Here is a 23,351-nt window from a genome sequence, read left to right as displayed (position 1 = left end):
TGAAATGTTTTGGAAAATTCAAATAAATGCAAAGTTGGTAATAGTTGGATACATTTCAAACACAATCGCATGCTATGTAATTTGGCACAGCCACTAAGGTAATTAGCTCTACTTGCTCGGAATACCACAAACGAATAAACATTTATCACAAAACTCGTACAATTCTCACAGCTTATCATGCGAAGAGAGCAATATGTAATAAATCTACATAACGTTATATGTTAGAGAAAGGATATGAAAAGTCGGATGAGTTCCAAGATTATTTAACTGGAAAGTACCGAACTTCAGCATATAACAAATACAGTTTGAATCCAAAATACACACAACCTTTTTTTTGTCTTATTGGTCACGTTATGACTGTCAGTTAATATCAGTTAATGCCAAGTTTCGTCGGCTCATGAAACAAAGTTTTCAAGGTTACGTTATGAAACCGCCATAACATGGTACAAAGCAAGTGATGTTTCTCATATACGTGCTTGTCTAAATTAGGTGAGTCAGAATCACTTTCCACTGAGTCATATAAATCTGAAAATTACAAAGGAAACAAAGGGTTAATTTTTGTATCTTTTATAAACGATTTACTTATTATTCATGATTGAAAGACAACCAAGTTTTGGTCGGTCAAATTCATTTATGAATGGATGTGCAAACAGAAAGCTGTTGCCAATGTTAACATCATAGAGGATAATCATACACATAATATCGTAATAGCGCAATATAGCAATTTGCAAATATTAAAAGCAGAAGCAACTTGCAAAATACTAACAAAGTATGAAAGAGTAATTTCCCCTAGTTCTCTCCAAGCGACCACTAGAGGTTGAGCGTATACATCGATGATCTGCCTGTATTGTGGAACAGTTTGTCTATTTTATTATTTCTGGTAACAATCTATTCAGTACAATGTTTTTGGCAGCTTTTGACTTGATAAATGATTTGTGAATAGATAGATCATCACTGAATGAACTATAATCTACTAGAAGTCTTTAGCAGCAGAGGGGGCGAATCCCACAACTTTTAGAAGCCTCCAAACGCCGAAATAAGCCCTTTATAAAACCCGCGCTTCATTGTAAAAGTAATTGTCGCCGCGCGCTGTTGTCGTCGTCGTCAGAAGGGGCGCCGCATACAACTTCAGTGACTTCGTCACCAACGCCGAAATAAAACCGCGAGGGTGCTTCGTTGTAAACGTAATTGTCGCCGTTGTTGCTGCGTGTTGTTGTCGTCGCCCCCTCTGCTGCTCTCTAGCTGAAAATCGTATCTAACCCGACTCAATACCGTGTTCGAGGATCATGTAAATTTGTCGTTACAAATCCATGTGGTTTTGCCTGAGCACGACTAAAGAAATGTTTAAAATTATTTAGATCCATATCACCACTGCACCATGTCTGATGTATATTTCGTAACGTGTGTGTGTCAACGCCTTTGAACAGTGCAAGAATGTTACAGTTGTCCCTGATCACTTTTGGGATTTGTGTATATCGCTGGGTTACATAAATCACATCAGTGTTTTTATGTCTGCCGCGTGAAAATATCCTGGCAGGGCTTGATTGTTTATCCAACAAGCGGGGGGGGGGGGGCGAATCGGACATTTTGTCCAATCGTCATTTGGCTTAATTAATACTTTCTGCACTCAGCGGATCCGGTGTCGTCAGCGCCCGGTAAAAAAAAAACGACGTCGTCGTCGGGGGTCGTCCAATCGTCATTTAGTTTAATTAATACTTTCTGCACTCAGCGATCCCAGTGTTGTCAGCGTCGGGTAAAAAGCGCGACGACCGCGTCGATGTCATTGCCCCCCCTGCTGCTAAGAAGTTATCTACAATGAAAATTAGTTACAATTTAACCGAATATTTGGTCAAGTCCAATACGATATCGTGTCCGAGGATCATGTAAATTTATCGTTACAAATCCATGTGGGGTCGACTGAGCATGACTAAAAAAGTTTCGAAAACCATTAAAGTCCATGTCACCGCCACACCAAGTTTGCCAGATATTTCGTAGCGTGTGTGTATCAACGCCGTTGAATACAGCAAGAATATTACAGTTGTCTCTGATTACTTTTTGGAATCTGAGTGTATCGTTGAGTGACATATATCACGTCGGTGTTTTTATGCCTGCCTCTGGAAAATATCCTAGCTGGGTTTTTTTGATTGTCTAACATAACATCATCGTACACGACTAGATTGTTAACATCGCCATCAATATCATCAATACCTGGTGCATCATTGATATCTGTAATAAACTCAATAACATTTTTTTCAGCGATCGCTGATGCATTCTCGTTAAAATCTTTCAACACCTCGTAGCATCGTTGATCATCTACGCTAGGGGCGATTAAATACAACTTATCCCACTTCATCCATCTCATTATTAAATTAAGTAATAATTGCGTCTTGCCGGATCCAGATGGTCCGATGATAATCATCCGGATCGAGTTTGGTAACGCTGCAACATGCTTAACTGGTTCTCTCGTTTTAGTCGCCGAAAAATCAATTATATTCATATCTCTATACATAAATTATGGATTTATATTGTGTGAAGTGTAGAGTGCGTACTGGCACAAATGATATGACAACCGTTACAACGAGAAATAACAGATCGGCACTTACTGGTAAGTGTGCACGATGCGGTACAAAGAAATTTAGATTTATTTCTATTAGACCCGGGGATGTTTTAAAAAAAAGCGAGGAGGTGATATTGCAGCCAAGTTATCAAAACTCCCCGGAACACCGTGGGCAAAGTATCCAGGAGAAAAACACCTCCCAGGATATAGCTACTGTGCCCCGGAACACGATTAGATATCAGACTCGATGATCAAAATCAGCCCAAACCCGGTGAGTATCCAATAAACGCTATCGATAAGGCGTGTCATGCTCATGATGTTGCTTACTACAAAAGTAGCGATCTGCAACAGCGTCATATCGCGGATGTAAAATTAATTCACGCGTTAAATGCTATTCCTGATAAATCATTCAAAGAAAAATTGGCTTCATGGTTGGTAAAATCGGCTATGAAAGGTAAATTAATGATTGGAAGCGGAGCTTCTCGCGCTGGTAATTGAAAACGCTAGCGTTTATAATAACAACATGGAATCCATCTATTATTCTCCGAGAGGATACTGGAAGGGGAAGGCCGCAATTGGTAAACTCGCAAGCGCTGCAAAGGTAACAAAGGCCGTTGCGGCTAATTGGTTATCCAAACAGGCTATATGGCAAATCTATCTACCGCCACCTAAACAAATCAACTTCTCGCGCTTTGATGTTACCGTACCCAATGAAGTTCATCAAGCTGATATACTATTTCTGCCGCATGACAACAGTTACAAATACGCGCTAACCGTAGTTGATGTTGCGAGTCGATACAAACAAGCGGAGCCGTTAAAAACAAAGTCAGCAACTGAAGTAGCCGATGCGTTTGAGCGGATTTACCGAAGGGGTCCTCTGCGCTGGCCAAATCTATTACAAGTTGATCCTGGTAGTGAATTTCGCGGCGCTGTTTTATCAACGCTGAAACATCATAGCGTCGCGATACGACGAGGTCATACTGCGCTACATCGTGATCAGGCAATTGTTGAACGATTCAATCGGACTCTTGCTGAACGGTTATTTGGATATCAATACGCGAAAGAATTCATCCAGGAAAAACGATCTCGTGAATGGGTTAAAAGATTACCAGGCGTAATTGCAGCGTTAAATAACGAGATTACCCGAGCAATCAACATGAAGCCCAGCGACGCGATTAAAAAAAAGTATATACCCGGAAGATCAAAAATAGATAGCGTTTCCAAGCCGATTCTCGGCAATGTCACTGTTAGATATTTATATGAACCAGGAGAACTTGAAGGCGGTAAAAAAGAGCTACTGATCCTATTTGGAGTGTTACCACATATAACATATCAACGATAACACGATCAACTGGTAGACCACCGATCTATAGACTGGATTCAACTGCCCCACAGCGGGGGTTTACACGCGAGCAACTACAAGTGATACCTGACGATACTCAATTGCCCCCGCGTGGTCTTAACTAGCGCCGTTGCGTCTATTGCACTCAAGACAGGTCAACCTCACATTGTTTTTGACATGACCGAGACTGTTATCGATCCTGTCCACGGTAAATTGGCTAGCGTCTTTATCCGAATAACGCCAGCGCATTACACAATTGCAACTCGCGCAGTGATTATTCTGTTGTTGTCGTAACGCAATTATTAATTCGGCATCAATATCAAAACGCCGCTGTTTTTTTTTAATCCTGTTGGCGGTAACCCGAGAGTTTTCTATCAATGACGCTTGCATCGATGATGTCATCGTTGTCACTGGCTTCGTCAATAACAATTCTTCGAAGCTGATTTATCCTCCGTACTCGGGACACTGCAAGATAGACTAGATTTGACCATTCGATGCGATTATCAACCATCCAAACAATTGTGTCCGTGATGGTTAATCCCTGCGAGGAATGTATTGTCGTTGCGTATCCTAGCGTCCACGGGGATTTATCAGCACGTAGCGCGTCCTCGACGACGCTGATATCAACGAGCACAATATCATTCAGCACAAGAATTTGTTTTTTTGTCCCTGACGCTGTCGGGCCCGGGATTTCAACTTCAATGTTCTGCCGCCGTGTGTCCGCGGGTCTATAACATAACGGCACTGGACGCGTTGGAAACTTTTCCTTATGCAACGCAAACAACTTCCGCTGAAGTGTGTCTCTGACTATCTTTCTACTCGCTACAATCAAATCGTTTGATCTCCATGTTTCCCAGAATTCATTTAACGGCGTTTCCGGAATCACCTCGCGGATTATTTCACATTGAACTCTATCCGGCTGTAATCTGATTAATTTTTTAACCTCGCGCAGTTGTTCATCAAGTGCTCGGTAATCAGTATCGGTTTCTTCATAATAATCCACAAAACCCTTTAACCAATCATGTGGACCCTCGCCGACAAATGGTGGTGGTTGGCCATGATCTCCGCACATTATCACCGCTGTATTCGCGCGCAGCAACCACTCAAGAAACATTTGTAAAACATCTAACGAAACAGTACATATCTCATCCCAGATGATAACCTCAGGAATAAATTTTTCCCCCATTCGATCAGGAGTCCACTCACCGCCGCTGTATCGAAAAAAGCTGTGATAAGTAACGGCGTCAACATTTCGTTGTTTTATCTCTCGCGCTATTCTATGGGTCGGTGTAAGCACGATTATACTTGCCCGCGTTCGAAATAATTCAATTGCCCGAGTCGTCTTTCCTGACCCGCCACAGCCGCTTAAATAAACTGTTTTATATCTACAAATTGGATCAGAACACGGTGGTGCATTAGACCATTCTGATAGATTATCACCGCGTAAGTAATTATTTTCAACGGTGACATCTGCTGACGGGGAATAATCGCGTCGTATTTCATTTTTAATTCTCCATATACCCCAACTCTCGTCCGGACTAGTAAACTTGGCTATGTTTCCCTTATACTTTACGTCTATGTAAAATGAATCAATCGCAACTCTAACCGCGGTGTCGGGAAATCTATTTATCATCGAGAATAAATTGACAGCGGCGTAACCCAGCATAGATGCCCTCAAATGTGGATACGCGGGGCTGTCTCCATCGCTGTAGGTAACAACTGTACCCAACTTTGTTCCATTGGACAAGAAAGCTGTTTTGCAGTTCACGTATCTATTTTTTGCCACTGCGTCCTTGATTACGAAATCATATTCTGCGTCATCTATAATCAGCCGTGAGCAATATCGTTTGTAGTCGCAGTTTTTTCCACCTTGTGTGAACTTACCAATTATTCTTCTACCGAGATCTTTTGCCTCGCGGTTTCGTTGGTTGAATATCTTTTTGGACCATTCGATGATATATTCCTCGTCGGCATCAATGTGTTTTCTGGATTCGTCAATTATGCTATCTAGACGCTCTGGTTCTGGTAACCAGACTTCAGTCTGCGCCCGATATGATATTATTGCGTCGCTGACAATCAACGATACAAGCATGCTACAATCAATCATAAACCGTAGCAGCGCTATTGGAAGCCATCTCTTTTCAGCCATGTGTCTACCGATCCAAATATAACAACAGCGATGAAGTCCTGCCGCGAATTCAAATGATACTATGCGAGCGAATCCGGTTAAATCAAAATCAGGCAGTGGTCCATTAATAGCAACACGAGTCATTTCATGTCTGGGGTGTCCAAATTGTTTAAAGTACTCAGCGGCGGATCCATACCCGAGAAAACTCGCTGGATAACAGGCAACCATATCAACGGAAATCATAGCGTCGCGGTTGTATTCAGTGTTCCATAGTCCACCGTGATAGTATTCCAAACAACTGGATTGTACATCCGGTAGAAATTCCTTGCGCGTTGGTCTCCACGCATTTTTCCTTGCTGCAACATGAGCCGCAACCGATGTGATCGTAAAACAATTTGTTAGCAGTTGTTCATCATGCTCTTCAAATTCCATGGCGGTTTTTTTCATTTTGTTGTGAAACGCTTCAGTGCGATATAATTCACCGTTTGGTCTTACAAACTGATCAAAGGTATCCGCATCGTTTTCAGCGCTGCGAAGTAACCACACTGACACAGGGTCGTTTTTACACAAACAAGCAATAGCATCAAATAGTTTCCTCTCCGCGAGAAAACCATCCTCTCCCAGGAATTCCCCCGGGATATACTTTACTGTTCTATCCCGTGGAAATATTGTGACCGCGGGCGTCCACGCGTGTTCGTTATGATCAATAATTTTGATTGGGGCTCCCTTTGATTTATACTTTGATTCGTATAATACTTCACCGGTTATTGTTGTAACGGTTATTGGAAATCTCAACGACGTTTCTAATCTTGCTATGTCGCTGATGGTTGCTCCTCGCTCGCGCACTGTCTCCTCCCATTGGTTGATTTTGCTACGTCGTAAATCAGTCAGTTTATTTCCTCGACACGCATTTGTAAAATGCTCTATTACTCGTTCTGCTACACAATTTATCCCCGTTGACTGTTTCATCGGCGCTAGTTTTCCGATATCAGGTTTCTTATTTAACGGGTATATTCCATAGACAACTGCTGTTTCAGGATACGCTCGTTCATAGTATGGTCTGTCAATTCCGGTTAACAGCCCTGGCTTGGAGTCGCGGCTAACAATGACTGATTTCTTGTCGCTGAGAACCGGTTCAAATTTATCACGTATGATCCAATTACCTGATTCCACCCGGACAATGAATTTTACTCTGAAGAAATACTTTTTACCGTCAAGTTGTGATATTATCGTTGCCGCGCGTTTGTCGTTCATGGTAGCATCAACAACACCATCAATTCGAAATGTTGACCAACTATGAGATGCACCATCACGCTTGAATTCATTGATACAATCGCGTATTTTATTAAACAGGGTTCTATCGTTTATTAACGCTTTTGGTGCGTCCTTGAGGGCTCTATCGAGATTAAACCTAATATTTTTCCAGGGCTTAATTGCTGCTAATCTCTCGAACTCCTCCATATAATTAAAACAAGTATTTAAATAAAAGACTATAGTATAATGAATCACTGCAAATGGTTGATGATTGGGTCGACAACCTCGTGCAATAAATCATGTAGAGGTGAATTCTGCGGGTATCATTTACAAAGCGTTCGTAATGGTTCTCTTGGCCCCCTCCCGTGCTTGGTTTGCCACGTTGGGGTGCGTGGTAAATCACAATTATGTATCAATTGTGGCGGCAAACGATACAGGGAACTAAAACGCTATTATGACAAGCGAATAAAAAACGCCGTCATTGACTCCGTCCTTGACTCCGTCAAGGACAAAATCATCAAAACTCCTCAAGACTACATTGCAAGGTTTATAATTAAACCAAATAATGAATTAGACAAGTAGTATTATTATACAAATGAACCAAGAATTTCAGCCGCATCCTGTGCTCGTTAATTACAAGGCATCTCGCGACGGCGTTGTTCGAAACCGCAGACTGAAGAAGCCGGTTGGTACCGTAAATAATCAGGGGTATTTGATGTTTGGTGCCGGGAAAAAAGCTATTACGTTCATAGAATAATCTATGAAGCGTTTAACGGATTGATCAACGACGGTCTTGTTATTGATCACATTGATGGATGTCCTCAAAATAACAGACTGTGTAATCTGCAAACCATCTCTCAGAGTGAAAATAATAAAAAAGGCCAAACTGGTAAGTTTTCAAAGCAAGCAAGGGAGGTCAAATCGTTTGATACATCAACGCACGAGGAAAAAATATTTCAGTCGATGAATGAGGCAGGAAAATATTTCGATATTTGTAGAGCCTCAGTACGAAAAGTAGCAGAACGAGTATATCAAACAGCGATCTCAAAAAAGACGGGTCACAGAATTCGATTTTCATATATAACATCAAAGGGAGATAACTCGTTTTGTGATAGCGTCGCATGACAAGAGTTACGTCCCTTAAAGTCCAATTAATGTTACGATTAATTAATCATTTTACGATGAAAACTAATGAAATACACGCTGTTATCTAACAGCTGTATTCTTTTTTTTAATGTTTTATTCAAATATTTGGTTTCATTTAAATGCTGTGAAACACCATTAATAAGTATTCAAGGATTATTAACACACACCTTGTGACTGACGCGGTTGTATTAGTCACCTTATATATAAGCCTGGGGCTTTCGAAAGCCGATTCGATCAATCAAAACTAACCCACGCACTTGACCCGGGCGTGTGGTTGTCTTTTATTCACAATCATGCAACCGGGTTGCTTTTGATTGGTCGAATCGGCCGTAGAGTTCCGCCCCGCCCTTTTATGTTTGTGCTGTCCCATCATATATATCCGTACGTCCCCCCCAAGCATATCTTCTGGGCGGTTTACGATGACGTTTGTCACCCTAGGCCTCCCTCCCGGAGATGTATGTTTCGGGGTTCCCTTGGGCTCAGATGGATGCGAAGGCACCCAAGGGGTTCCAAGATGTGAATGTAACCGATGGGCCTCTCTGACGTCGTTGAAATAATACGAAAAAAAACTCGGACGTGTTTATGAACGACGGCGGAAGATTTCTAGTAAGATCAAAAACATTAGAAGGATTATAGACGAAAACTCCGTGGAGCCCCCAATTTAAGGGCATGTAGCGTACGGAAGTGAATTTTTACGTTGTATACATTTTTTTTTCCCCCGATAGGTCGTGGTAACGTGCGTCTGACGCTGCCACAGGGAAATTAGAAATTACGGAGCAATTTGCAATAATGGTAGGCGAATCACTTACTACTCGGCTAGCCAGAGAGCGGCTAGCAGCGCTTAAAAAGTTCATACCGTTACGAGACAGGGTCCGAAAACAACTTCAAACGCGGCAACAACTACAAACTGATTTTGCTGTTGGAAGTCAACAACTCTTTGCTCCGATAACGAGTGCAACTGTGCCCGTCCTCGGTGCGCTTGAAAAGATAGCGGCTCAGACCGAGCAAACAAAAGAGTCTCTGGAAACACTTCCTGCGAAAATAGCGGTTGCTACAACACACCAACGGAAGGAGAGGCCGCCACCACTCGCTATAACGGACCCACAAGAACCTTATGTTACAATGGCCGATGAAGAAGAACTAGGCGCCACCGCAAGAGAACCAGAAGAAGAAATACCGGAAGAAATACCGGAAGAAATACCGGAAGAAATAGAGAAAGAGGGGAATATACCCCGTAATGTACTTACAAAGTCCGCAATAGATAAAATTAGAGCCTTCGACAGCTACGAAGGATTAGTTAATTTTACTGCCATAAATTTTGATAAGGATTCACGAGAGATGTATATCAATAGCGATTACGAGAAAAATATAAAGTCGTTAAAGGATTGGACAAGAATAGTGTATTTGGCAAGTAAACATAAAAATGTATTACCACCGCGTGATAATAATTATATAATATTCCACGAGAAAGTAAAAAGTAAAAGACTAAAGCACGGAGAAGGATACTCTGTTGGTAAAGACGTTACTTGTCCTGGTAATGTTCTCAGTGATATATCACGGCTGGAAGTACTAATCGGAGGAAAACGAGCCGGAAATAACTCTCCGGAAATAATCAATGAGGCCGCTGATATTTGCAGGCGGTTATTTGCTGGTGGTATCATGGACATTAATGTATATCGAACGCTCATAGACGAACTCGTGGACGGTTTTGATGACCACGGTCATTACAGCGATTGACCAATCACTAATTGGAAAACACTGGTGTTTTTATAATAAAGATGATTATACACTACAACCATGATAAACCAGTCAGCGTCTACGTGGTAAACTCACGATTGCCTGTATACCGCGCGGGTACGGAGACGGTCTCGGTAGCACCATTGCGGGGTTATTTACAAGAATGGCTCCAAAAGTGGCGCCGTTAGCCAAACAATTAGGAATGAAGGCTATTGATGTTATTCGTGATAAGGGTATTAGTGCTATTGGAGATGTTGCCGGAAGGGCGTTTTCTGCCGCACGAGATAAACTAGCATCGTTGGTGAGAAAAAGAAAACAGAAACAACCGGTGATGCCATCAACGACAGTGATGCCTGCAAATGTCACTAAAGTAATAAATAACGCCGTGGAAGAAAAACTAGAGTCGTTGGCGGCAAAGCCATCCACCGATGCAACAACCAACGCGCTCATGAACGCGATAGCGGGAAGTGGCCTTAAACAAAATTTAAAGAATTTACGACGAAAACGACGTTGATGAATTGCAATTGAAAACATCATCATGATAAATAATAAAATGTTTGCGCGAACCGCTGATCCCGCGTTTGATATGGACGCCCCAGTGCGCAGGGATGATTCTGTCCGTGATTATCAATTTTATTCCTATCAACCACCACAAGCCGACCTACGATCGCGAATTGAACTTCAAGCCCAAGATACCAGTAAATACTTTTTGCCGTGTGAAGCGTTTATCGAAATTGAGGGAGAACTCGTGACAAATGTTGCCGCTAATACACCATACGCAGATGACCCTCGTGTTCGAGTTGGCTTCGTCAACAACGGTATCATGGCGTTATTTGAGAGTGCCAGATATCTTATTGACGGGCGAGAAATTGAATCAATAGAACGCGAGGTTGATGTTGCAACAACGATAATTGGGCTAGCAAGATACTCAGATGATTATACAAGATCGGCGGGCACATCTATGATGTTCGCAAAGGATACCACTAATAACGCTGATCATATTCAGTACATTAACGTGCTGACACCACAAGATACTTCAGTTGCTAATCAAGCTGAAGCAGCCAACCCAGACCGCAGGGCAAGACCAGGTGACAATTTTACTATTATGAAAAGTACTAACGATAATTTTAATCTAGGGTTTGCAACACGAGTAGCCACATTACAAGGACAACAACGACAGTTTTCATGCGCGATTCCACTCCATCATATATTCGGATTTTGTAGAAATATCAGAAAAGTTATCTATGGGGCTAAGCATACAATGGCGCTAACGCGAAGGGGCGATGATAACAATGCAATATGGCGTGCTGCTGGCGTCACTAACGGTAAAGTCGTTTTAACTAAAATAGCATTGTGGATGCCGGTGTTGACTCCATCAGTTACCACGGAAGCACGATTGTTATCATTTATGGAACAGGGAGGGAAATCGTTGTTGAGTTGGCTAGCGGTAACAACTGATGCTGAAGAGGATAATGTCGCTGATACATTTACATGGCACCTGACATCAAAACAAGGCGTTTCAGCCCCGCGTCATATATTTATAGCGCTACAAAATAGGGATCGATTGGGTAATCAAGAACGCATCCATATGATATTTGATCGATTAGGAGTCAGGGAGGTTTCGCTGAGAATAAACGGACAACAGGAACCATCCGAGGATATACAGCTTAATTACGACAACAACCATGTCGCACGTGTGTACCATCGATTGCTGTCATATATGGGTCGTGATCAAAACGTCGACACCGGTTTGCAAATATCACAACTTGATTTTAAAAACCTGTATCCGATTTATTACTTTTCGTTGGAACATCTTGATTTAACAAGACAGTCCGTCGTTGATATACACTTCCTAGCTCGTATAGCCCCGGGTGGTGTTGATTATAGAGCGGTTGCTGTCATTCTCAGCGATAAATCAATGCTGTTGGAAGGTGTTGGTGGACGAATGAGAATCGTTGATGCACCAGTGGAAAACATGTAATTGAAAACATAAACGCGTTTACAATAAAAATGTCGTATAGTGTTGTCGGTGTAGAGTTGACCGATGGTCAAGTCAAGAAATTACGATCAAAGTCGGCTAAACAATGTGGAACCACAATAACGCTGAAGCCGTCACAGATGGCAGGTGGTAATCATAAGATATCGTTGACGGCACGTCAAATAAAACATTTCAATGATGCGATGAAGAATAAAAAGGGTGTTCAAATAGATTTTTCGGCCGCAGCGATTAAAAACATGGAAAAGACCGGTGAGATATTTCCGCTATTAGCTGCGATTCCAGCGTTGATTGCCGCGGCGGCCCCAGCAGTGGCGAAGGCGGCGGCGTTAGGAGCCGTTGGTACCGCGGCGGGAATGGCATTGAAGAAGGCAACCGGGAAAGGCTATAAAAAAAAGAAACGAGGACGACCCGTAGCCGGAAAGGGTCTAAGACTACCGGGAACCCCGTATTCATGGTACTCGGGGAAGGGTCTAAGACTACCGGGAACCGTTTATTAACGCAAGAGTCAATGACTCCTATGTCTAATTTTGATTTAATAGATGCCGCAAACGCGTTAGCGATAAAAAACTTCAGAGGTGTTTTTATGAGGGATCAATTACCGACAAAACCAAGGAATATTGAAACCGGTATAATTAACCTCGATAAATCCTCCGGAGCGGGAACTCATTGGGTTGCATACGCAATTGATCCGCGTGCGATCGTCTATTTTGATTCATACGGGTTAGCCCCGCCGAACGAGTTCATGCGGTATATCCGGGCGTGTTCAGCCCCGGTTTTTTATTCCACGCTGCCAACACAACAATTAAGTGACCCACCGATATGCGGCTGTGAGGTATTGAACGTACTCGCGGAGATTTCATCATCGCGGAAACCACCTCATGTGGTTGTAAACGAATACACTAGTGGGGTCGTAGAGGCCCGACGGGTTAATTAAAAACACTGGGTTTTTTTACAATAATAATGATTGATATCTGGGGACGACCGGTTTCGGCGCTGAAAAAATCCACGGAAACGCTCGCCACCGATGACATAAAAAAAACTAATCGAGGATGAAATCGCTGATACGTTAAATCTAACCAGTGTTGACCCGGGCGAAATAGTTGTATTTCAAGACCGCCAGGGTAAATTGAAATCCAGTAATGTGTCGCTGGATGACGTTTTAACACGACAGCGTAATGCCGCCGAGAACACTATCGCGCTGTATACCAGCGACGGACGACTTAAATCAGGTGAATCCATCTTGACAATAAATGGAAAAATAAATACACTGGGCGACAATTATATATCCATGTCGAATTCGTTAAAAAATTTCTATGATAAATTTAACGCGCAAGCAAATCAGTTCGAGGGGATACAAAAGTCTGTCACCGGTATACAACTCACTACTGCTAGTTTTTTTGGGACCCCGACGGTGACCGAACCGAATCTTGTAGGGATAAAAAATAGTATTTTGGAGTTTACAACGCTGTCGGGCCAATTTACCTCGTTACGAAAAAATATTAACAGGGTTGATGACGCCGTTGATAAATTCTTTGTTAGAAAAAATGTCAAACCGGATGAAATTACAATAACTATAAATGATATCACTGCGTATGGACAGGAAATAGAAACAATCAAAACTGATGTTGCAACGAACAAAAGGAGTGTAGACGTGCACGAACGAGAAATAGAAATAATCGGCGCTAATGTTGCAACGATCATAAATAATGTAGACGCGCATGGACGAAGAATAGAAACAATCAAAACTGATGTTACAACGATCATAAATAATGTGGACGCGCATACACAGGTCATAGAAATAATCAAAACTGATATTGCAGCAAACAAAAGGAGTGTAGACGCGCATACACAGGAAATAGGAACAATCAAAACTGATATTGAAGCGAACAAAAAAAATGTAGACGCGTATTGGCGGGGAATAGGAATAATCAAAACTGATGTTGCAGCGAACAAAAAAGGTATAGACGTGCATACATATGAAATAGGAACAATCAAACTTGATGTTGCAGCGAACAAAAAAGTATGACCGAGAATGCACAGGAAATAGAAACAATCAAAACTAATGTTGCAGCGATTAAGGGGAATATAGACGCGCATACACAGGAAATAGGAACAATCAAACTTGATGTTGCAGATATCAAAGACAGAATACCGGAAATGACAAAAATAAAAATCCCTCACGAGAACACCATCAACACAGTATACACGATTCGGCATGGATCATTCACTTGGACTCCTACACAGAATATAGTAAATATTACCGCAACTGTTAAGGGCATTTATCGATTGACACTGGTTTCAATGATGCAGTTTAATATATTATCGTCGAGTTCATTCGGGTTTAACAATACAATATCAACAATTATAGACAAGGACGCAACTGAACCGTTTACAATTAGAGCCGTTGATAGAAATTTAACCAGGGCAAACATTACATGGTATGTGGAATTTGTAGCGGATCTAAGTAATTAAAAACACTAGCTCTTTTAAAATAAAAATGACCACCAAGGTAATTAAATCAGAGGTATCACCGACGTCACATCAATATCGATTCAATACCGTAAAAGAATTCTCCGCGAATTTGAAAACGCTTTCCGAACAATACCGTGTAAAAATAAAAAAATACCGTCGAAAAATAACCGCCATTGACGCGGTCGTGTACTCGGTGTCAGGTATAGTAGCCGGTACCGGTTTTATTTTATCCACGGTGACCATGATGGCCCCGATCGCTGTTCCAATCGCTATCTCCGCGCCGACAACAATTGCTGGAGTCGCCAACGCAATCACTAGAAAGATATCATCGTGTTCTCAGAAAAAACTCAACGAGTATACAGTAAAACATCAAATAGTATCCGACGCGTACTCGAAATTATCCGGGTTGATCTCGTTGGCGATAGATAATTCGTTTATATCCGATGTTGAATTCTCCACGATGGTCCAGTTGTATGACTCCGCGATGTCAAAAATCGAGGATTTTCAACTGGAAGCTGGAAACCACGTCGCTGAAACCACTTCAATGGGCTCAAAACATTCTCCTGAAAACAAGCAGGTTGTTAATATTCGGTGTTGAAATTGAACACTAGAAACAGCGAATAATAATAATGTCGCTGAACCCCGAAGGGTTTCAATTACTTCAACGGATCGCGGAGAACACCACTCCGGTACAAACAAGTATGATATCGATAACATCAACGAAGCCAGAATTCAGTGTAAACTTCCCTTCTCCGATTCCAGTGAAGGAAATAGCGCTGGCAAAATTGCGAGTATATCACAGTTGGCCTAATATCCGAGCGGAAGCATTTAACGGACAACAACCTAATAACTCGCTGGTTTTTGCATGGACAAATAAACCCAATGGGACCCCAGACTGGAAGGAGGTTACAATACCAACTGGGTCATACCAAGTAGAACAAATCAATAAAGAATTTCAACGCAGGATAAAATCGATCACAGGAAAAGAATCAAAAATCGCTATTACGGTTCATGAACCGACGTTATCGTCGACGATTGAAATAAGCACACCGGGGTATATGGTTGATATTTATAACAGTTCAATAAGAACCATACTAGGTTGGCCTGAGAATCCACCTCATGAAATCCCCGCGGACTTGCACACGAATGCGCAATCGTATCATGAAATTAATCCCGGGTATCGAGATGGTTTGTCTATTATAAAAAACGCGTTATTACCAGCAGATTTATATTTCAAAACAGGAATACCATGCAATGGTATTTTCCGTATAAGGAAACTCCTGAATCGTCCTCAGTGGTCACAGTTAATTTAAATGATATCGCTAGTGCTTTTATCGAGATTAATCGTAATTACCAATTGCAACTAGAATAGCTACGGGAAACAAAAGCACGAGAACACGTTGAGGTGTTAAATCAACTTATATCAGACATGGAATATATTAATGGGCGAATCGTTAAAACAATATCCGCTAACAGCGATGATAATAAACAAAAATTCCTAACCGAGTATAATATCACAGAAGCCGATTTACCCGATTTCAAGTTTCCAGGATACAACGCGCCAGAACTAAGAAAGTCTCTTAATGATTTTTTCGGTCCATCAACTATCCTCAGACACGATAACGGAGATGATGGTAGGCATATTGCTCCATACAACGTAAATATCGCATCGGTGATAGCAATCAATCTAGTGTGTGATGTTATCGAAGGGAGTTACAGGTAGATACCAAGCAATCAAATCAAGCTCAACAGGGGTATATCCTTTATTCATTTTCACCAACAGCCCCTCCCGGATTCTTAATCGTTGAGAGCCCGATTAATCCGGTCTATATGCAATGCCATAATCGGTTTCTAACAAGAATTAATTTCAGACTTACCGATCAGTCAAATAACCTAATTGATCTACAAGAGGAGGAGTTAGTGATCACTCTGTTTGTAAGATCATTGTAAATAGCCCCTTAGCAGCGGGGGGGGGGGGGGTAATGACATCGACGCGGTCGTCGCGCTTTTTAACCGGACGCTGACGACGCTGGGATCGGCGCGCAGAAAGTATTAATTAAACCAAATGACGATTGGACGACCCCCCGACGACGACGTCGTTTTTTTTTACCGGGCGCTGACGACACCGGATCCGCTGAGTGCAGAAAGTATTAATTAAGCCAAATGACGATTGGACAAAATGTCCGATTCGCCCCACCTGCTGCTCAACATCACATCATCGTACACGACTAAATTATTGATGCTCCCGTCAATATCATCAATACTTGGTGCTTCGTCGATGTCGGTGATAAATTCAATAACATCATCACCGCCGCTTATCGATTTTGCATTCTCGTTAAAATCTTTTAACACGCTGTAGCATCGCTGATCGTCCACAGATGGAGCTACCAAATACAACTTATCCCACTTCATCCACTTCATTATTAAATTAAGTAACAACTGCGTCTTACCGCTCCCAGATAGGCCTATAATTATCATTCGAATTGAATTTGGTAGCACCGAGTTATGTTTGATTGGCTCTCGTCGTTTTGTAGCAGAAAAGTCAGTGATCTCCATTGATATATTTTAAAATAATATGGATTTATATTGTTTGAAATGTAGAACACGTACCCCAACTGCAGACATAACAACCACTACAACAAAAAATAATCGACAAGCGCTTACAGGCAAGTGTGAACGATGCGGCACAAAAAAGTTTAAATTTATTCCGTCAGGTGGAGCGCCGAAACCAAAATCAGCGTCGAGTAAAAAAAAAGGGGGGTGATATCGCGGTCAAGTTAGTAAAATTACCAGGGGCTCCGTGGGCGAAATACCCAGGAGAAAAACATCTTCCAGGATATAATTACTGTGGTCCTGGAACCCGACTTGATATCAGACTTGATGCCTTAGATCAGCCCAATCCAGGCGAGTATCCGATAAATGCTATCGATAAAGCATGCCATGTTCATGATGTAGCTTACCGAAGTAAGGATTTGCAACAGCGCCATCTCGCGGATGTGAAATTAATCCACACGTTAAATGTCATCGCTGATAAATCTTTCAAGGAGAGGTTAGCTAGCTGGTTAATAAAATCTGCGATGAAATCTAAGCTTGCATTAGGCACTTGTAATTAATTATAATGGAGTCGATTTATTATTCCCCAAGAGGATACTGGAGAGGTAGCGCAGCAATCGGCAAGCTTGCCAACGCAGCAGCGGTTACCCGTGATACTGCTAAGAATTGTTTATCCAAACAGGCAATATGGCAAATTTACCAACGACCCCCTAAATAAATTCACTTTGCACATTTCGATGTTAGTGTGCCAAATGAAGTCCATCAGGCTGATATATTATTTCTGCCACATGATACCATTCGTCGCCGAACATACAAGTACGCGTTAACTGTAGTTGATGTTGCAAGTAGATACAAAGATGCGGAACCGTTAGCGACTAAAACAGCATCGGAGCTTGCTTCTGCGTTTGAACGAATTTATCAACGAGGATCTGGACCACAAGGTGGTATACGATATCCAAATCTATTACAAGTTGATCCTGGCAAAGAATTTCTTGGTCCAGTATCGTCGTTGATGAAGCAACATAGCGTCGCCATCAGACGAGGGCATACTGCAATTCACCGTGATCAGGCAATTGTTGAGCGATTTAATCGAACACTTGCTGAGCGGTTATTTGGATATCAGTACGCGAAGGAATTCATTCAGGACAAGAGATCGCGCAAATGGGTCGCAAGATTACCAAGCGTGATAGCTGCGTTAAATAATGAAATTACTCGAACAACCAACATGAAACCTGCCATCGCGGTCACTAAAAAACATATACCTGTGCAACGACGTGGTATTTCAGCGCAGCCAGCGCTGGGTGATGTCACTGTGAGATATTTATATGAACCAGGTGAACCTGAAGGTGGTAAAAAAAGAGCGACTGATCCTATCTGGAGTATTACCGCGCACAAGATATCCACCGTAACTAGATCCACTGGCAGACCAGCAATCTACAGGCTGGAGTCGACTGCTCCTCAACGTGGATTCACACGTGAACAATTACAAGTAATTCCCGAGGTCACACAATTACCACCCCGATCACTTAACTAGCACCAGCACCACGACGTCGATTACATTAAAGACAGGTCAGCATCACATTATCGCGTGTATAACCGCGACTATTATCTTTTCTATCTACGGTAAATTGTCTTGAATTTTTATTTGAATACTGCCATAACATTATACAATTACAGCTCGCACAGTGATTATTCTGCTGTTGTTTCAGCGTGTTAATAAATTCAACATCAAGGTCGAAATCGCGATTATTTTTTGTCACTCTGTTTGTAACCGGCTAATTTTTTTCTTATTATGTCACTGTTGTTCTCATCGCTGTCAGCGTTTGACTCTTCTAAGACAATTCTTCGCAGTTGAGATATTCTTCTGACTCTGGACACCGCCAAGTAGACCAAGTTTGACCACTCGATTCGATCATCAACGATCCAGACAGTTGTATCAGAGATAGTTAATCCTTGTGTTGAATGTATCGTCGCCGCGTATCCTAGCGTCCACGGGGATTTACTCATGCGCAGTGTGTCTTTAGCAGCATCAATGTCAACTAGCACAATATCATTCAATACTAAATTCTGTTTCCTTGCCTCTTTCCCAGGAATATCAACATCTATATTCTGTAACCGCGTATCAGCTGGTCTATAACACAGCGGCGTTGGTAACATTGGAAATTTCTCCCGCTGTAATTGAAATAACTGCTGTTGAAGTGTGTCTCTGACTATCTTTCTACTTGCCACTATCAAATCGTCTGGTTTCCATGTTTTCCAAAAGTCGCTCATTGAAGTTTCAGGAATCATCTCACGCATGATTTCACATTGAATTTTATTCGGTTGTAATCTGATTAATGTTTTAAATTCCTTCAGCGTTGCATCAAGTGCTCTATGATCATCAGACACTTCTTCATAATAATCAACGAAATCTTTTAACCATAAATGCGGAGCTGGACCAACAAAAGGTGGTGGCTGACCGTGATCGCCACACATTATCACAGCTGTATTTTTTGTTAGCAGCCAATCCAGGAACAATTTTAATATATCTAACGACACTGTGCATATTTCATCCCAAATTATTTTCCCCGGAATATATTTTGTTCCCATTTGATCTGGAGTCCATACACCGCCGCTGTATTTGAAAAAGCTGTGATAAGTACAAGAATTGACTCCTCGTTGTTTCATCTCCCTGACTAGTCTGTGTGTAGGTGTTAGCACAATCATATCTGAATTTCGAAATAATTCAATCGCTCGAGTTGTCTTACAGACCCACCCGGTCCGCACAAATAAACGGTTTTGTGTCTGGTGATTGGATCATACACAGATGGTGCATTCGACATTTCTGATAATTCTGATTTGCAATAATTATCTTTGATAGCAACATCAGTGGCTTCACAATATCCATGTAACATCTCCTTTTTTATTCTCCACGAACTCCATGATTCATCATTGCTTGTAAAACGAGCCAGTGATTCTAAATATCTTTTATTGATATAAAATGAATCCGTTGCAACTCTAACTGCGGTGTTGGGAAATCGATTTATCATTGATAGTAAATTTATAGAAACATAGGCCAGCATCGAGGATCTTAAATGTGTGTATTGAGGTGATTCTCCATTAATATAACTTACAATTGTACCTAATTTATTCCCGTCGGACAAGGGCGCGTCCTCCCGATTGCAAAATATATTTCTCGCAGTGGCATCAACAATTATAAAATTTAATTCAGCGTCATCGATAATCAATCGTGAATGATGTAGTTTATGATCATATGCACCAACTTGAGTAAATTTGCCGATTATTCTTCTACCGAGATTTTTTGCTGTTTTTTCACTATTGCTGAGTTTAATCTTAAGAACTTTAGGAGCCTCACCGACAATGACATCCATGGGAGTATTTGGACTCTCTCGTGCATACTCTTCAATGACTTGATCGAGACTGATACGCTCCGGCGTTGGTAACCAAACCGAAGTCTGCGGTCGATATGATATAATTGCTTCACTGACAGTCAACGATGCCAGCATTCGGCTGTCAAGCATATATCGCAATAGCACTATTGGTGCCCAGCGTTTCTCTGAGAAGTGTCTGCCAAACCAAACAAAACAGTACGGATGAAGTTTTTCAGCAAATTCAAACTAAGTCACACGAGCAAATCCTGTCGGGGAAAAATTGGGTAAAGGGCCGTTTATAGCAACTCGTGTCATCGAGTTCGTGGGATGTCCAAATCTTTAAAAGTATTCGTTACACTCGCCCATCCCGAGAAAGCTTCCCTGATAACACGCAATCATATCCAAGGAAATTATATCCCGGTAGTCATACTCGGTATTCCACAAACCGCCATGTCCATACTCGACACAACTCAATTGTATATCCGAGAGAAACTCACTTCGGCTTGGTCTCCACGAATTTCTTTCTCTGGCGGTGTGAGCGGCAACGCTCGGAACTGTAAAACAATTAGTTAATAACTGCTCGGTGTTTTTAAAATCTTCGACTTTCATACATTTCTCTGCGAGTTTTTTTATTTGTTATTGCAGAGATTCTGTCCGGTATAATTCACCGTTAGATTTTACAAATTGATCATACTTGCCATCTTCGGAACTTTTAAACAACCACATCGACACAGGGTCGTTGTTGTTTATCTGTTTAATAAAATCAAATATATTTCCCTGATAATATTTCACAACGCGATTCCGCGGAAATATCGTAACTGCGTTAGTCCAAGCGCGAGCGTTATGATCAATGATATTTATTGGAGCTCCGTATCGATTATATTTAGATTTGTATAATACTTCCTCTGTTATCGTTGTTACGGTTATGGGAAATCTTAATGCTTTTTCCTGCTCGGCAACATCGTTTATTGATGCTCCTGTGTGTTTGACCCTCTCAGCCCACGCTGCTATCATGGATTGTCTTAACGCAGTCAGACCGTTTCCGCGCATCGCATTTTTAAAATGTTCCATTACTCGCTCGGCTACACAATTCATCTTTGACAATCTCATCGGGGTGAGTTTATCAATTTTTTTTTTATCAGATAGATTCCATAAATGACCGCGGTCACAGGATACGCTCTCGCGTAATATGGTTTATCAATCCCAGTCAGCATTCCTGGTTTGGAATCTTTACTTAACAGAACAGTCTTTCCGCTAGCAAGGACAGGGTCATTTTTATCACGGATAATCCAAGTATCGGAATCTGCTTGCACAATAAATTTTATTCTGAAAAAATATTTCTGATTATCAAAGAGATAATCAATAATGATTATCAAAGAGATAATCAATAATTGTTTTCGCTCGTGCATCATTCATTGTAGCTTCGATGACTTCGTCAGCGACAACTTCGGTGCCGCGTATAAGTTTAAATGACGACCACACGTGAGATGCACCGTCGTCGCGGAATTCTTTTTTGGCATTCCTGATAATATCAAACAGATGAGTCAGGACCCGTCTCCGCGAGTCGGGGGTTACTCTGTCAAGATCGAATCTGGAAGCTTTCCCGGTGCCAATGGCAGATAATCTTGCAAACTCCTCCATACTATATTTAAGACAAACATTTAAATAAGAAAACATTGTATATAGGATTAACCGGTGCAAGTGGCTTCAAGTTGGATCCGTAATTCCTTGTAATACATTCTGCAGAAACGAATTCTGCGGAAACCATTCCCAAAGCGTCCGAAGGAGGAGTTTATGACCAATACCATGCCTGCGATGTGGCATTGGGGTCAGGGGTAAAATACAGTTATGTGCAAGCTTCGGAGGAAAGAGATCCCCTGAACTCAAGCGATATTATAACAAACAAAAAAAAAAAAAAAAAAAAAAAAAAAAAAAAAAAAAAAAAAAAAAAAAGACGTTGCGCTGAAATGTGAGCGTGATTATATAACTAAGTTTTAAGACAAATTGTAAATTAGACAATTACACCATTATATAAATGAGCCAAGAATTTGTCTGGCATCCTATCATCGAGAATTATGAAGCGTTTCTTGATGGAATAGTCAGAAATTGCAGGTTGAAAAGACCAGTTGGTGTTGCTGAAAGATCTGGTTATTTTAGATTTACTGTTGGAAATAAGAAGTATCTCTGTCATCGCTTCGTGTTCGAGTGTTTTTTTTGGAGAGATCCAAGACGATCTCGAGATTGATCACATCAACGGTGTGACAACCGATAATTCTTTATCCAATCTGAGAATTGTAACACAAAGCCATAATTGTACGTTATATCCGGGAAGTTTAAAATTCGGCAGGGTGGCCCTTGTCAGTGAATATTTAGTTAGAAATTCTTGCTGGACAGGGGGGTTGTTATCGGAATTAATTACTGCCTGAATTAATCGTTAATTAAAATATTTCATGTCGGCGGCAAGCTGATTTAATATCTCAATTTGTTTAATAATTTCACTGCGTGAACTTGTCATATCAAATGGTGTTCTTGGAAGAGCTGCCGTAGTCGCGCTAGTTGTGTTTTATGTACCTCATTGATTTCTTTAAAATATCTGTTTACGCTAGGCGTCCCAAAAGAAAAGGCAATTTGTCCAGTATTAAAACCCCACCAAGTATCGCCTAGATAGGTAGAAATACCGCCATAAGGCGATTTTTTTATGTGATCCAGATTTTCTTTATTCGGCGGAGTGATTTCATGATATGATTGCTTGTCTGAGGTATAATCAGACTTCATAGGTTCGCCAGGTAGCG

The sequence above is a fragment of the Sinohyriopsis cumingii genome, chromosome 19, assembly GCF_028554795.1.
Source record: "Sinohyriopsis cumingii isolate HCF-2022 chromosome 19, ASM2855479v2, whole genome shotgun sequence".
Lineage (NCBI taxonomy): Eukaryota > Metazoa > Mollusca > Bivalvia > Unionida > Unionidae > Sinohyriopsis > Sinohyriopsis cumingii.
Note: the sequence above shows the minus strand (reverse complement) of the source record.